Source organism: Ambystoma mexicanum, chromosome 1q (genome assembly GCF_040938575.1).
Source record: "Ambystoma mexicanum isolate Mex_15411 chromosome 1q, UKY_AmexF1_1, whole genome shotgun sequence".
Classification (NCBI taxonomy): domain Eukaryota; kingdom Metazoa; phylum Chordata; class Amphibia; order Caudata; family Ambystomatidae; genus Ambystoma; species Ambystoma mexicanum.
This window is the reverse complement of record NC_090922.1, coordinates 1,266,493,280-1,266,510,141: the sequence shown is the minus strand read 5'-3', so window position 1 is coordinate 1,266,510,141 and position 16,862 is coordinate 1,266,493,280. Positions and strand designations below refer to the sequence as shown.

Sequence of the window (16,862 nt, the reverse complement as noted above, 5' to 3'; positions counted from 1 at the left end):
AGGCCTTTCATCTTCCCCATTGCTTTTTGTTTCATTCCTCTTATAAACTGCCCCAATATACATGCCCCGGGTGACTGTACATCCAGGACAATGCCTACCATCGCCACCTTTGTAGCTGTCTTTCCAAAATTCCTGAATAGCAGCGCATTCCCAGAACATCAGCGTATTATCTGCATTTCCTGTGTTAAATTTGGGGCACCTCTGCTTGCTGGCTCCTTTGAATTTGGCTATCGCCTCCGGTGTGAGGTATGCCCTTGGGGGTGTCACAGTATTTTTTTTTTTGGCGGTATGATAACCTTCTTGCCAAATGACGGTATATCATGGTTATCATGGTATAGCAGGTGAAGTTAACTAATCTTAACAAATATTTTCTTAAAGGTCCTAAATTGTAAGCATTTCATTTTGAAACTTGTCTCTGTACATTTTTAGCTGATCCTCCAGGAATCTGAGGCGGCTGCAGATTTGGTCTTTCATGGCGCTCACTCGTTGATCGCCTTAATGAAAGAGTGACTAGTGGAAGTGTTAAAATGCACATTTTGAGCAATGAGCTTGCTGCTCAGTCACAGCTCATCGGCCTCGACCTGCATTATTTTGGAACCACATGGCATGGCATCTTGACCCCTCGCTGCGATCAGTTATAAAAGTTTGTTTTGATAACGCTTTATCCCATTTAAGGGACAAAAAGTAAATCATGTGAGGTCTGAAAGCCCATGTCCTTGTGTTTCTTTTGTCGAAAATGTCATCGCCAACATACACTCACCGAAAGGTTACATATTGATCAAATCACTATAGCTTGTTTACCATCTGCCTGGTCTATTATAAAGGTCTGATGTTGGAGTCACTACTGACAATGTAAAACAGGACAGCGTACAAGCGGGCGCTGTTGATTTCTTTCTTGATTCTTGCAAAACATGTCCATTTACCTTCTTAAAGATAGTGCACAAAAACATTTTGAAAATGACAGAGTTAAAATACATATCAGCAGAAATATGGCCTAGATCACCACAGCCCCATACATTTTTTTGTTTTTTTTTCTCCACTTTTTAAGGCACAATGTTTATTGCCTGTAAATGACAAAACTGAAATTAAATAAGATTAAATTGTGTAATTTTGAAACATTTAAAATACATCAGCAACATAGTGTTATATACTTTTTTTTTCAAATATTTTTTGTTTTATTTTAAAACCAAACAAAACTCACACAACTGTTTCAATACATAAAAAGCATCATTAGACCATCACATTTCCATTAAAACTCCCCAACTTCCCCCCTCCCCCCTTGAACTAGAGCCGGTTCTTGCATGTCGTTTGCAGGAGCATTATCGGGTAGCACAATACTTAAGCACTCATCATCCGAGTCCTCTGTTCCGTTGTTACCCTGGTGAGGGTTTGCCATAGAGGCCACCAATTGCCGCCAGGCCAGCAGGGGCCCTACTTCCTCCTCGCCACCCCCTAGTGACCGCTTCAAACCAGACCACTGATTCGGCTTCCGCCCATTTTAGGAGGTCCGCCCACCATAGCTCCACCTTAGGCCTGTGGGCGGCCTTCCAGCCCATGGCGATTCTGCGCTTGGCCAAAACGTAAGCCAAGTCCTTCATTTTGCTTATATGTTTTGAGTGTCGGGGTCTAGGGAAGAACCCGAGCATGCATGACCAGGCTGATTCCATGTTCAACCCCACTCCCCCTTCAGCCAGTTTCAGTTTAACCTCATCCCAGAACCTGTGCACCTCCGGGCAAGCCCAAAACATGTGTAACAGCCCCGCATCCACCTCCCCACATCTGGGGCATTGCTGCGTGGCCGGTCCCCCAAACTTCGCAATTTTCCCAGGAGTCAGGTAAGCCCTGTGGGAAACGTACAATTGAAGTTGTTGAAACCTTGCGTTCCGGGACACCTTTTTATGGTACCTCTGGGCCCATTCCCATTGACCATCTGTCATGGGTCCCCCCACCTCCTCTTCCCAATCTTGTCTCAGTTGGAGCAACTCCTTCCCTGCCTTTGCTCGCAGGAGCTCGTATATCCTCGATATTTCGTGCCCGCCCTCCAATACATCATACATAGTTTCCAAGGAGGCGTCAGGATCCTCCGCTAGCACCGTCTCGGACCATCTTTCTCTAGTCTTTTTCACCAGCCTAGCGTAGGTTATATACTGGCCACCATGCACCCCCGTCTCTTCGTGCAATCTCTGAAAGTCCAATGCCTCCCCTTCCTGCCATATGTCCCCGAGAGTGGCCAGACCCACCTGTTCCCAGTATCACGGACCGATTCAAGTAGTTGAGAGTCGCTCCCGCACAGCGCCGCCAAAGGGGCCTGCTGGGAGTACGGCTCCGAGTCCCCCCCAATCTTCCATGTCCTGTGCCAGATCTCCCAGCCCAGCCTCAGTAGCCACCCCCTGCCCACCAGTTTGTCTCTACGCAGCCACAACACTTCCTTCAGAAAGTACGGGCCGAGTCTCCAGGCAGAAGCCTTGCTTCCGCCGAGTCTTCATCCGAAAGCCACCTGGCCACATACAGCAGCTGCCCCCGCCAGGTAATAGAGTTCAAAATTTGGCAGGCCTATACCCCCCTTGTCACATGGGTTCTGGAGCTTCCACAGAGCCACCCTGTTCCTGGAGTTACCCCACATGAAACCCCTACACACGCTATGAAGTTTCACAAATAGGCTCCTAGGTATCAAAATCGGGACATTCACGAAAAAGTGCAAGAGTCTAGGCAGGACCACCATCTTGAGCAAGGCCGCTCTCCCCATCATGGTCAGGGGCAATTTAGACCAAAATACCATGCTGTTCTTGATCCCCTCTATCGCTTTTTCCGTGTTATGCTTGTGTTCCGCCTCGACCTTGTGGTAAATATTTATTCCCAAATACCTAAATGTCTCGGTCTGCCATGGTATTGGCAGGCAGGGCAGCCTCTGTACTGGGACCTTCCTATATCTGCCCAACGGAAACAGACTAGACTTTCTAGGGTTCACCGATATGCCCGAAAGGGTGGCGTACCGTTCCATTACCTCCAACACATACTGCAGATTTTCTTCCGGATAACGCAAATAAAGGAGCATGTCATGCGCATATAATGATATCAGGTGCCCTCCACTTGCAGTGCTTATGGCCACCTCCCCATATTGTTGTTGCAGGCATATTGCCAACGGCTCTAGTGCCAGTATATATAGCATGGGTGATCAGGGGCATCCCTGTCTTGTCCCCCTGCTAAGTTGCCAGGTATCTGAGACTATGGACCCCGTTTTGACTCTCGCTATCGGGTTGCTGTAAAACAACTGGACCCATCTGAGGTATCCAGGTCCCATTCCGTACCCCTTCAGGACCGCTTTCAGCCAGGGCCATCGTACCGAGTCGAAGGCTTTGACCGCGTCTAACGACACTATGGCCAACTCGCCCGTGTCCTCCTCAGTCTGGTCAATGATATGGTGTAGCCTCCTGTGGTTATCGGTGATGTTCCTGCCTGGAACATATCCCGTCTAATCTGGGTGTATCAGTTTCCCGATCACCTTCTTCAGTCTATTAGCCAGTACTGCCGTGAGTATTTTGCTGTCCTGGTTGAGCATGGACAACGGTCTGTACGACCCACACTCCACGGTCGGTTTGCCTGGTTTCAAGAGTGGGATGATCACAGCCTCGCGGAGGGACAGTGGGAGTTCCTCGTTGAAAGTGGCAAGCAGTGGCTGAAGCAGCTCCTGCTTGTATGTTTTGTAGAACTCACTAGGCAACCCATCCGAACCAGGCGCCTTGCATGCGGGCAGATTCTGAATCACCACCTCCAGCTCATCCGAGGTGACGGGTGCGTCTAACTCTGCACGTTCGAGTTCGTCCAGGGTGGGCAACTCTATGTCCTCCAATGTGTCCAGTATGTCTTGACACATATCCTCCCCCGTGTCCTCATACAAGTGTCTGTAAAACTTAAGGAACTCCTCGTTTACCCCTTCTTGGGTGTTGCATATGCAACCTCTCTCATCCTTAATCTCACTGATCACTGAGCGGGGGGTCTCACTCTTATACAGCCAGGCCAGCAGTCTGCCCGGCTTGTCGCCCCCTGCGTGTATCCTCTCCGTGTATTTCCTGTAATTGAGTCTGCACAGCCTGTCCCAGAGTGCACTGCAGGACAACTGTAGCTCTTTTATCTTGGTTCCGTTATCATGAGCAGTATTCTCACAACGTGTGAGATCCTCTAGCTCCCTTTCCGCTTCTTGGAGTTCCCTTCCTTTCGATGCCGCCCTGGAGAACCTTGGCTTTGGAAATGGCTACCCCACGCACCACCACCTTAAACGCTTCCCACAGTGTGCCCACAGAGCATACGCTTCCCGTATTTATATAAAAGTATTCTTCGATAGCATCCCTCAGACCCTCCCGGAACCCCTCGTCGTGCAGAGCCTCAGTCCTGAGTCGCCATGTTGGGATCCGCGGTCTTGGGGGCTGGTGTCTCCACTATACCACCAAGGGCAAGAGGTCAGATAGTACTCGGGCCTTGTATTCCGCCCCCACCATGTCTCGCACTATCTCCTCCATTACAAACATGTAATCTAGCCTTGTGTGCAAATCATGTGGCGCTGCGTAGTGTGAATATTGCCTATCCGTAGGATGCAACCTTCTCCACACATCCTCTAGGCATAGGTCTTTCAGTAAAGTTCCCAGCGCTTTGGCCGCCGGTGCCGGTTTCCCTGCCCTGTCCATAGACCTATCCATTCTGGGGTTAATGGTACAATTAAAGTCCCCCCCCATACTACCGTGCCCCCTGCCAGGGGCCCAGTTTACAGTAAAGGGTCCTAAAGTATGCCGCCGTGTCGTTATTGGGGGCATACAAATTTATGATATGCACTTCCCTGTTTTCCAGGAGACCCGTTACCACCACCACCAGTCTACCCTCCGGGTCTACTATAGAGCCAAGCACCCGAAACGGCACATGCGGCGCCACCCAAGTAATAACCCCTCTAGCGTACGCCGAGTACGCAGCACCCACAACATTGCCCTTCCATATTCTCGTGACCACCTCCAGCCTTTCCCTAGTGAGGCGAGTCTCCTGCAGCAGGGCTATGTCTACCCGCATCCTCTTTAAGTACAGCATCACTTTATTACGTTTCAAGTAGCTGTTAAGGCCCCGTACATTCCAGGTCACAATTCTAAGATTACCCGATGCCATCTGTTCGGACTATCCCCATCCCATCCCTACCCACAATGCTCCCCTTGCTAGTTTGTTTTCTGGCTCTCTCCCTGCTATTCACAAACACTCCCCTTCCCCACCCCCCAACTCCACACCACTGCACACAACTCCCCTCCTCCCTCCTCCCTACCAACCCCCAACAATAGCCCAGCTCCATCCCTGGATCTCAGGCCTACCCACGTCTGGACCTGTCTCGTATCCGAGGACAAGGACCCCACAGGGCGTCACCTATCTAACAGTGACCTAACTAAGTGTATGACTATTGGGTTCTGAGGGTGCTTCCTAGGAGCTCCCAGTCATCTATTTAGGAGAAGTGCATTCAATGGGACCCGCCGGCAGATACCATGACTTCCTCCCCACAAACACCATATTATTCTATATTCCAGTCCCAATGTCATGACTATGGCACCACGGGTGCCTCAGCAACGTGCTACTTATCTCCAGCCGCTTCCATCTGGACATCCGGTTCCTGGGGTCGACCCTGCATATCCAGCCAATCCATCCCTTCAGTCGGTGTGTCAAAGAAAAGGGATCTGTTCTTGTAAAACACCTTTAACCTGGTGGGGTAGAGCAACATGTGGTGATGGCCTGCTTCTCTAAGCCTCCTTTTCACCGATCCAAAGTTCATTCGACTGCGCTGTACAAGCAGCGTATAGTCCGGATGCGCCGTTATTTTCGCTGACCCCCTTTCTATCATACCTCCTTTTTGGAAAAATTCGAGAATCTTTTCGCGGTCACGATAGTTCAAGATCTTCGCGATCAGCAGTCGCGGGAGGGCTCCTGGGGCCGGCCTCCTGGTCAAGGCCCTATGCGCCCTTTCAACCGCGAACCCCTGGGTCAGCTCCCCGCCTGTAATCTCCTGCAAGAGCATGGTTTCAACGTATTCCGTGGGGTTCGGTCCTTGCATTCCTTCTGGTACACCCACTATGCGAATGTTGTTGCGTCTGGCGCCCCCTTGCTTGCTCTGCTCTGTCCTCCCGATTGCCCATTCGTTGCACAAGGGCATGAAGCTCCTTAGCATGTGCAGTGCATGCCTCTGCAGTCGGGACCAGCGCTTTCTCAAGTTCTCCAGTGCGCTCTGCGATCGTTTGCACGTCCTGATGCAACAGGTTCACCTCTTCTTGGACCGCTCCGATCTCGAGGTCCAGGCCCTCCTGCAGCTCTTTCATGGCCAGGCACAACTTTGTTTCCCAGGCCACTTTCAAGTCGGCAATTGCTGCCACCACCTCCTGGATAGTACCAGGTGGGTCCGTCGCCATCACAGGGGTCTCTTTGCTCTTGCTCCCTTCCGCGCCTGGGGGCGACTTGACGTAGGCCTCCATCGTGGGCTGCTTGATCCGGGGTGCACCACCTTGGAAGACATCCTGCTGCGTCGGTTGGGCAAGATCCCACCATGCTCCTCTTCACAGCACTGTCCGCGTGGTCGCAGACCACCGGTTGCCGTCCAAACCTGCGCCCGTCTGCCACACGTGCCCGGAGTGGGCTGTGTCCTCCCACGTACTCGTGCACTATTCGCGCCGACGTTCCAATGTGCAGGCCCAGCGTAATCGGGCCAATTCCCGCACACTCGGTGTGCCATGTCCGTGTTGGAACCTGTGTTGTCGCTGCATCCACTCCACTCCACTTCGTGTCTCCAAGGGGGATTGTTCCTGGGCCCCCCTTCCGAGGCCGCTGCTCCCCTGATATATGTCCTGCCCCATGCGTGTTCACACAGCTCAATTCGACTGCTATATCAGCGGTGGAACGGGGCTACAATGTATCCTGTCGTTTTCATGTTTGTATTCGCTCGCAGTCAAGAGTTTGCGTTAGCCCATGCGGGCGGCCAACACATCTCCGCTATGCGGGCACGGCTTGTCTGTGGTGGCTCCGTGTGCCCATAGGGCTTCCCCCCAGCCGTTCCGGCGCTCCTATGCGCACATCTGGTGCTCGCAACAATGGGAGACACAGTGTATCCGGCCTTATCGCCGGTGCTCACCGATGGCTTCTTAGCCACAGCGACGCGCTCACTCCCGCACTGTGCCTGCCCCCCCTCCGCTCAGGCGTCGGGGCAGTGGGTACTTCTGGCGTACCGTGGGCCCCCGTCTGGGTGTCTCTGCTTCCGCCTCATGGCGAACCCATTCCGGCTGTGTCCCTGCTGCAGCCCGTGCGCTCACAGGGCTGAGATGCTGCGGCCCTTCTGTCTATATCTCCGGTCCTATGGAGCGCCTCGCGGGGTCTGCTCGCCAGCCCCTCCGCTGCAAGCCTTCGTTAAACTCAGGACCGCCCTGCGGGCACGCCACAATCTAGGGCCTCCTCAGTGGGGGCCCGTACTTTTGCCCACACGACCGACCAGAAGTGCATGCAATGCGTCCTGTTCGTTGGGCATCCGTTTTTGGTGCGCACGCTTCGCTCCGGCCGGTTCTGTCCTTCTCCGCCTCACGGACCATTTATGGCCCTTTGTCCACGAGCAGCCATCTTGGGTGCTGTCCTTTCCCTGCGCGATCGTCCCCTTCTGTGAAGTCCAGTTCTGGGAATATGCAGTCTCGCTGGTGGGGGGAGCCCTCACCATGTGCCCCCCGCTTTCATGCACCCGTGGAAGCGCTGTGGACTCGAAAGTCCGCCGAAAACATCACTTCTTTCCAGGATCATACATGGATCGTCGGGAGCTCCTCCAAGGAACGTCCCCTCACGGAGCCATCAAGCCACGCCGCCCCCCCCCCCCCCACAGCCCCATCATTACCATTTTCCCCAGGTCTGAGCGTGTTAGGACCATTGTCATGTGAGTTGAGACGGAGGAATGCTTTCATGGGTGGTGTCACAAATCGAGTATAGACCTGAAAATATCTCACCCCTTTGCTCTGGATACTTCAAATTTAGAATCTGTCCTGCCTGCTTGAGTCCAGTGCCATATGCAGAAGGCAGGTGAAGGATCAAGTGAAGCAACAACTCTAGTACCAGTTTGTAAATCTACACTGAGGATCATGGGGGGCAGTTTATATACTAGCCAAAGCACTGATAGGCCCAGTGTTCATACAGTCTACAGAGCTAATGTTTTTTGTGGACATGCATCAGAAGGGCATCCAGCTCATTCCCCCCTTTGAATTCTGGGATGTGTCCATCTTTCAAATTGGTGGCAAAACTACAAATCGGCTGATCTTTAACCCGACTCTACTAATCACAGAGAAAGAGTGGTCACAGCATCAAAGCTGCATTTACTAATGTGACCTCACTTTCCATATGCTCTTGTCTGCCAAACGCCACATACCACAGTGCAAGATCCAGAATGTGCAGCACTTGCTTACTGCAGCCTTTCCAAATCAGATTGAAAAGCTCACTTAATAGCTGCAGGCCCTAAAACGGTAGACCAGTATAAACAACGGAACGGTTATTATAGTTCAATTAAGCTGTTCACGGTATCTATAACACTATACCGTTATACCCCTATATGCGCTTCGGGTTATATAAAATGGGAGCCTCTGAAACCTGGAGTTTCTCGAAGCCTGATGTAACCCCATCCCTTGTCCTCTTAGGCCCTCCCCAGCTCTCCTTCCCACTCCGCTCTGCATTTAATTTCCTCATTCGAGGTGCTCCCAATTAGGATATCATACAGCCTTGAAACTGCATGCCCCCCCTTCCGAGACGTCTAGCATGCTCTCCACGTCTTTGCTGGTTATCTGAGCCCCTTTTTTAAATTGTTTTTAAGATAGTCCTATGCTTCAGAAATTGGCCGCTGTGTATGCCCGTGGATGTTTGTAATGCTGAGCAAGAGTGTCTCCCTCCCATAGGACCCCTGTTTTCACTATCCCACAGGGTTCCCAATGTATCCTGACCCCATCCAGCAATCCCCCCTTGTCGGTCTTTACTGCCACCAATGAAGTCTGCGGTGAGATTGTGTCCTTGACCCCCATGACCCTACAAGCCTTCTGCCAAACTTTGATGCCCAGGATCACTAGAAATGGGTACTCCTTGGGGTCCCTCTCACGTACCCATACCAGGTCTCTCAAGTGTAGCTTCCCATTGCGGTCTGTAAGAGAGCATTGTCAACTGTAGGTTTGTCTGCCATCCAACTCACTACATATTATACCTGGCCCGCCAGGTAATATAATTCAAAGTTGGTTACCTTCAACCCTCCCATCTCGTAGGGCCTCTAACATATGTAATGCCACGCTGTGCCTACCACAAAAAGCTCCTACACTCCTTATCTAACGTGTGGAAAAACCTCCTGGGTATGTCAAACGAGACATTCCTGAAAAAGTTCAGCAATCTGGGCAGGCCCACCATTTTGAGAAGGGCAGCTCTGCCCATCATTGAGAAAGGTAGTCTGCTCCAGAATTGCATGGACTTGGTCAACCCATGTTTAGCACGCATGGTGTTCCGTTCATGCTCCAGGCGTCATGGTATATGTCTAGACCTAGATACCTGAGATGGGACACACTCCATGGCAAGGGCAGCACAGCAAGCTGGTTTGCCATACTCTAGCTAACTGGGCCAATGGAAACGAGATGGACTTGGTCTTGTTTATCCTTATCCCTGATAATGTACCAAAGTTATCCAGGACCTCCAGCACATACTCTAGGTTAACCTCAGGGTCTCGCAAGTATATTAACATATCATCTGCATACATGGATACCATGTGTGCTACCCCATCTATGCTTATTCCGATATCTCCGTATTCCGTCTCAAGTATGCTGCTATAGAATCGCTGGCGATGGTATACAACATCAGGGACAATGGGCATCCCTGCCTAGTGCCCTTTTGGAGCACCCATCTATCTAAGTAGGTTGTTCCTGTCCTGACCCTTGCCATTGATTCCGTATATATCGATCTCACCCACCTCTTATAATTGGGGCTAAACCCCATTTTAGTCATTGTAGCATACAACCAGTCCCAGTAGACAGAGTCTGAAGCCTTGGTCGCGTCCAATGACGCCACTGCACAATCATCTCGTCCGTCCCTGGTACTATATATCACGTGGTGTAGTTGTCTCAAGTTCCAGGATATGCTCCTAGCAGGGACGTAACCTGCCTGGTCTGATTGAATTATCCTATGTATCACTTTCCGCAGTCTGCCCGCAAGCACTGCAGTGAGGATTTTACTGTCCTTGTTCAGTAGCGACAGGTGTCTGTAGGACCCACAATCCGTGGCACATTTCTGTGGCTTCGGCGGTGGGATTATTAGGGCCTCTCTCATGCTATCTGGGAGATACCCCGCCTCAAAGGCTTCATTGAGTAATTTGGCTAGGACCGGCGCCAGGATATTCTTTGTAAAATTCGCCCGGCAGACCATCTATACCTGGTGATTTGCCCGTAGATAGAGATCTTATTGTGGCTAGGACCTCCTCCACCGTAATAGGTTCCTCAAGCCCCTCATTCTGCACCTCGTTCAGATTTGGAAGGTGTATTAAGTCCAATGTATCTAAGACAGCCTCGATGTTGCACATGTGTGTGTCTGGGTACAGGTTTTTTGTAATATTCTCAAAATGTTTCATTAACCCCTGCTTGTGTGTTTTCTACCTTGCCCTCCCCTGTTTTGTATAGAGTATATTGGGACCCTCCTGTCATCACTCTTATGGAGCCAGACAAGCATTCTACCAGGTTTATCTGCAGAAAGCATGGGTTCTTTCTGTATACTTAGCATAACTGAACTTGCTTGGCCTATCCCAGTGAGCCAAGCACGCCTGTCGAATGCCCATCTCCTCGTCCAAATCCCCCCCTCTACTATTGCCCCTCGCCAGTCCTGCACTTTCCTTTTCTGTCTTTTCTAGGTCAGTGATAATGGATTTCCTGACTCCCCCCGCAGTGGCTATCATTTCGCCCCTTATTACCACTGTGTACGCTTCCCACACTGTGCCCACTTGTTTAACACTCACCACATTAGTCTCCATAAACTCTGTTGTGCGCTGTCTAACTTGTTCCTGAAATGCAGTGTCCAGCAGTGCTTTGCTCCTGAGTCTCTAGTTGGGTATGGGGGGCCTTGGAGTCCCTATCACCCATTTAAGTCAGAGAGGTGCATGATCTGAGAGTAATCTTGGTAGGTATGTGGCCTCGACAAATTTGGTAATGTGTTCAGTGGAAACGAACAGGTAATCTAATCTGGTGTATACTCCATGAGGGGCATAGTAATTAGAATAGTCCCTACCCTCTTCATGCAGGGTCCTCTCTATGTCAGCCAATTAAAATTGTGACAGAACTATATTCAGTATTTTGGCTGGGTGGGCTGGTCTTTTAAATTTATCAGATCTGTCTATTGTGGGGTTAAAGGTACAATTAAAATAGCCAACCCATATCGCAACTCCATCCGAGTATGGGGCTAGTCTTGAGTACAGGGATTTGAAAAAGATTGTGGCGGCGTGGTTAGGCTCATCAGTATTTACTATATTCACTGTCACAGAGGGAGCAATCCATGTCGGGACACCGCTGGCATATGTGGAGTATTTAGAGCCCAATACCGCCGAGTCCCATTTTCCAGCCAGTTTCATCATCTTTTGATCAGTTAAGTGTGTCCCCTGTAACATAGCTATACCAACCCCTTGTGGCTTCTTTAGTATGTGATTAACCTCTGCCTTTTGGTATAGTTGAGGCCCCTCACATTCTAGGTCATTACTTTTAGGTCTCCCGCAATTGCGATCTTAACCACCCAAGTTCGATAATAGCTATGGACCAGCCCAGTATATTTCCTAGCAATGTGTTCATATCTCCACTGTTTCCGTCAGGCAACTCTCCCTCCCACCCCATACTTCCCCAAACTACTCCCTCTCCCCATAACATAACTCCCTGTCTAGTAATGCGTCGCCTAAACACCACTTCCGCTCCTCGAACTCTCGCCTGCTGGCAGGGCTTCTGGTGCCCAACGGGTGTTTACTATCGCGTACCCTCAAATAGAGTTATAGGGAAGCAGCTGGCCCGTCCCAGTAAGTCCTGTAACAAGACCTGTAAAACGGAGCCACGGTGCTCCTGAAGTAAGCATAGTTCATGTTGCTGTTGTATTGTCCGATCAGTGAAAGGGCCTATTCCTAGTCGTGACCTTATTACTCTGGGCGCTGTCCATCAAGTCCTGGGCTTCTATCAGCGATTCGAAGAACAAGGCCTTCCCGTTGTGCAGTACCTAGAGTCTAGCTGGATAAATCAGCATGTACTTGAGCCCCACCTGTTCTGTTTCTGAAACGTGTAGTCCGAGAAGAACACTAACTTGGACAAGGCCCACTGTACCATGCCACCATTTCTGGAGAATGCAAATATTTTATCGCTGTCCTTGTAATTAAGTACCTTTGCTATAATGGGCCTTGGAGGGGAACCAGGTGGCGGTTTCCTCTGTAAGGAGCAGTGTGGTCTCTCAATGGTGAAGCCCTGGGTCAAATTCCCTGGTCCCAGCTCCTGGAGCAGTAGGTTCTCTTCAGTCCTTATGTTGTTGCGTCTCACTCTTCCTTCCGTGTCTTCTGCCCTTTCTTCTAATAGTTTGACTTTCTGCTGTAACACATTCATCTCAGTTGCCATTTACACCCTCTCAGCAGTATTTTCAATGACCTGCGTTTCCAGCATGGTTGTACCCACAGCCAGGCCTCACACATCCTGCGTAATAGCCCCATATCCACCCTGACCTCTTTGATTTGAGCTTCTAGTGTCGCTTGCAGGTTGAAATGGCGTTTAGTATCTGCTGATTTCCTATATTAGTAGTTTCTGGTTGGCCCGCCACCCCATCAGTGGTTCCATTACCCTCCTTGTCCTTCCCCGTTCCGTCTTGGCTTTTGGCGTAGGACTCCATAGTAGTTTGTTTTTCCTTGACTTTGTTGTGCCTGGCCGACATCCCTTTGGGAAAAAGATGCGTTGTTGCCCTCACCCCTGTGCTCTACTTTATCAATGAGGAGTACCGGCTTGCCAGTTTGTTCAGTGCTTTTTAACTACGTGGCCACAACCACTGTTTCACATAACCGCTCTGCCGGGTCTGTATTAGTTCACTGCTGTTTCACCCTTGTGTTTCGTGCCAGCTGTACTGCTCTCCTTGTTGGCGGGCGATCCCGCGGCTGTGCCCCGTGGCCTGTCACACTGGTTCACTCAGCCGAGCGCTCCGCAACCAATGCTCTGCGCACCTTCTGCCATGTGGTGTCCCAGAGGCAGCTTTTATCAAGAATCACGGCTCTCCACTAAGTGTTCCAATCCAAGCCTACCGCTTTTGAGCGGACCTCAACCAGACTGATGTTCAAGGGTCCATATGGTGCCACCAAGGCCATACGAGGTAACTTCGCTGTGTGAACAGGCGGGTCGGAGGGGAACTGTTGTGACCTGCTCCCCACCAATCTGGCCGGCCATCACAGAATGTTTACTTGAGGTGAGTGTGGTCTTCCAGTCAGGAGGCCCCCATGTCTCAGGGTGATTGTGTTCCCATGCATGGGCCGCCTGGAACAGTATCTGCCCTGCTTATATCTTGAAGGCCCCTCTGGCCTCTCAAGTGCTACGTTATGAAGGGCAGTAAGTATCCAGCACTTTTTGTGCAGCAATGCTGATGGGCCTTCCCTCTTCTTATCCGGTCCTCCTGCCCGCTTGCGTGCTATCTCTGCATGTCTGCTGGGCATGCAGTCCTACCTCCACTATGCTAGCAGGTCCTGCAAGTGCTCTCTTTTCCTTAGGTGACCGGGGGGGTGAGGGGGATAATCTCTGTCCATGCTTGCGGCTCATGAGGCTGCCAGGTCCTGGTACAAAGCGACATATTTGAGTATGTTTTGTAAAGTAAGTCTGTGAAGCCGTTGGTGCCTGGTGCTGTGTGCTTCAAAGATTTATTGGCAGCTTCCAACTCTTATGGGGTTGTTGGGCCTTCAAGGGATTCCTTTAGGTCAGTAGGTCAGGGGGAACCCTTTGGGGAGTAACTATCTGTCATTATTTTTGATGGTAATCCATCATTGTGTTCAATTTATCTTCCTCTGCTACCTGCAGGGACCCATCCAAACCTTTCAGCACCTGGATATTGTTCAGAGAGTGTAGCCTTTTCAGCTTATGTACCAGCAATCGGTTCGCTCCATTGCCCTGGATGTAGTAAAATTGTTTGGTCTTGGAGGGGGCTTGCGCATAACTGTTAGCTACGTGCAATTCTAGTTAGGATTTGGCTCTCCTCCGGTCCCTACATGCCCTTCTGGATTGTGTACTCTTGTGCTTCCCCTCGAGAACCCTAACCTCATTCTCCAGCTGGGTTTGATATAGCCTGTTGATCCTGGGGAAAGCTGGTGTACTCGCCATAATTTCCCTGTATTACAGCCTTCATTGCGTCCCATACAATCGCATGGGAGCAGTTGGAATTGGAATTTTCGGCAAAATAGTTAACATGGGCTGTGAAGATCTCTTGGCAGATCGAATCGTCCTATTGGAACGTATCACATAGTTTCCAGGCACGCCGGGGCGGGCCAGGGAAATCAAGCGCCTTAATGTGGGCAACCACCGAAGCATGATCAGAGAGGACCCTTGATAGAATGTGATCCTGCCTGAGACATGAGAAAAGAGAGCTTGATATGATAAGCAAATCTTTTCTTGAGATACCCCTGTGGACAAAAAAATAAAAGATGTAGTCTCGCTCCCCTTTATTGGATAATCACCAGACGTCGACCACCCCAAGTTCCCTAAGAAATTTGTCTGACTCAATTGCAGGTCTATAATCTTCTAAAGTCGGGGGAAGGGATTTATCCACTGTTTGATCTGGCACTGCATTTAAACCCTCACCCATGAGTAGTTGGCCTTCACCACCGGAGGAGATTCTATCCGTGATTGTCTGTAGGAAACGGCCCTGGTCACTGTTGGGACAGTATATCGAAATTAAGGTTTGTTTTCTCAACCATGCACCCATTGACTAGGATAAATCTGCCCTGTGGATCTCTTTTCACTGAGATCTCAGTCATGGGGACTTCCCTGCCAAATACTAATGCAACCCCCTTATTTTCTCCCCAGAGGTGGCGAAATACGCCCTTGGATACTGCCCGTGCCAGAGGCTGCGGGTCACCGATGTCTGCTTTCTGGGCTAATTTAAGCTCTCTACATTCCTTGTAAGCACATTTCATACACGCATTCCCTTTAGCAATTTCTTACAAGTAGTGTATTGTACCGTGCCCCTGCTGTGATCCCCGATTCCCTAGGATATAGGACTTTGCGACATTAAACCTAGGCTGTTGTAATTTAAGAAACTTGTGACAATACAATATTTTAAAATTCATTAAAACCTTAGGAGAAAAGAAAGATTCCACCCCCTCAGCTAAACCTCACGATAGAGTAACGAAAAGAGAAACACTCCCTGGGGCAACCAGCAACGACATAGCAATGAGGCCCAGCTTCCATCCAAGCAACATAGAACTTTCAATCTACAAAATCGTTCTAGAGAAGCACGAGTGGACCCTGGGGATCCCACCCATAGAACCCAACAGTGTACCGTGAAATGTAACCCTCCAAATCCTCTGACAACAATTATGTAGGCACTATTCAGTCTCTGCCTGCTTCAGTCTGAGGTTTATACCTTAATCGCAGTTCCTCCACCCACAGAGGAGCTAACCCAGCACGGATCAGACAGCAGGGGGAGTTCAGAGGACCCCCCCTCTCCCATCTATCATCATCAGAGCTACCCCTTTTATTCTTGCATAATGGACCTTTGGGCCTACTTCTTCTCGCCGCTCGGGTCCAAGACTCCAAGGACTTGCCAGGGGGCCCACTCCCGAAACTGAGCTACCCTCGATCTCCTCCCCCACAGCGTCTGGGTTGAGCAGACGTTCACCATATTTCAACTTTTCAGGGATTGTGGTCTGCTTTGAAAAACAGTGGTAGGTGATCTTCCTCTCCCAAAGCCACTCCGCCAAGGTCCTAGCGTCTCACCAGCATGGTGGTGACGAGGTCCTGATACAGGGCCTTGGACGCGTCCCTGAATTGCACCTTTGGTGATTGGCCACCCTCATCCATTGTTTGACCCTGTAGAAATGAACTCTGGCTAGAACATGGAGGGGGTTGACCTGCGCTGTCTTGGTTGAGTGCGGTGAAGTCTATCCAGCGCCTCCAACTCGGCGTTCTCTGAGAGTCCCAACATAAGCTCAAGAGATCTCAGACAATTTCACTGATGTCGCTGTCGGTGACTGTCGATGGGTTACGCTGCAATCAAATGTTATTGCGGCAGTAGCGATTCTCCACGTCCTCCTGCTTTGCCTCCAGTGCAGGGATGTCATTTGGGGGTCGCAGCTGTGATCCCTGTGGTATCCCTTGCTAACCCCGTAATTTTCTTTTACAGAAGCTCTTGGGCACTGGAGTAGTAGGGATCCCCGCAACACCAGCAGTGCGGGGGACCCCGCCACACCAGGTCTGGGGGGGACCCGACCCAGTCCTCACCAATGACGGTTGGACCGGGCTTGCAGCGTGAGAAGGAAGCGCTCAGTAGCGGTTGTAGCTAACAATGACATATGCCACATGTCACATACCACGTTCAGCTCCAAACCTTTTTCCTGCGGCTTCCTCGGTTCCGGGTTGTGAGCAGCAAGGAGAATCCGAGGGTGGCCTGGAGTGACGAAGCTGGAAAAACAGGTAAGAAGTCTTTTTTTTAAATATTTTTTTTTAATGTGATGTGTATTTTGCATGTGTGAAGTGCGTGTCAGATGAATGTATGGGCTATGGGTCAGGGAGTGGTGGGTGAATGAGAAGTAATGTGATAGTGTGTGTGTTTGAATTTTGTGGATGGATTGGTGGGTGGGTTCCTGTGGA

At 50.5% G+C, this 16,862-nt stretch overlaps 1 protein-coding gene across 7 annotated transcripts in view; it reads left to right on the top strand.

Moving 5' to 3' along the window:
* MYSM1 (Myb like, SWIRM and MPN domains 1) overlaps positions 1 to 16,862 on the top strand; it is a 1,148,256-nt gene that overhangs the window by 373,730 nt on the left and 757,664 nt on the right. The window contains exon 1 of one of the 7 annotated variants that reach the window (XM_069642085.1): positions 16,584 to 16,685. The exons of the other annotated variants lie outside the window; for them this stretch is intronic. The gene's annotated coding sequence lies outside the window, so the exon portion shown is untranslated. Of the gene's footprint in view, positions 1 to 16,583; positions 16,686 to 16,862 lie in introns of those variants that run through there. 7 annotated transcript variants of the gene reach the window in all.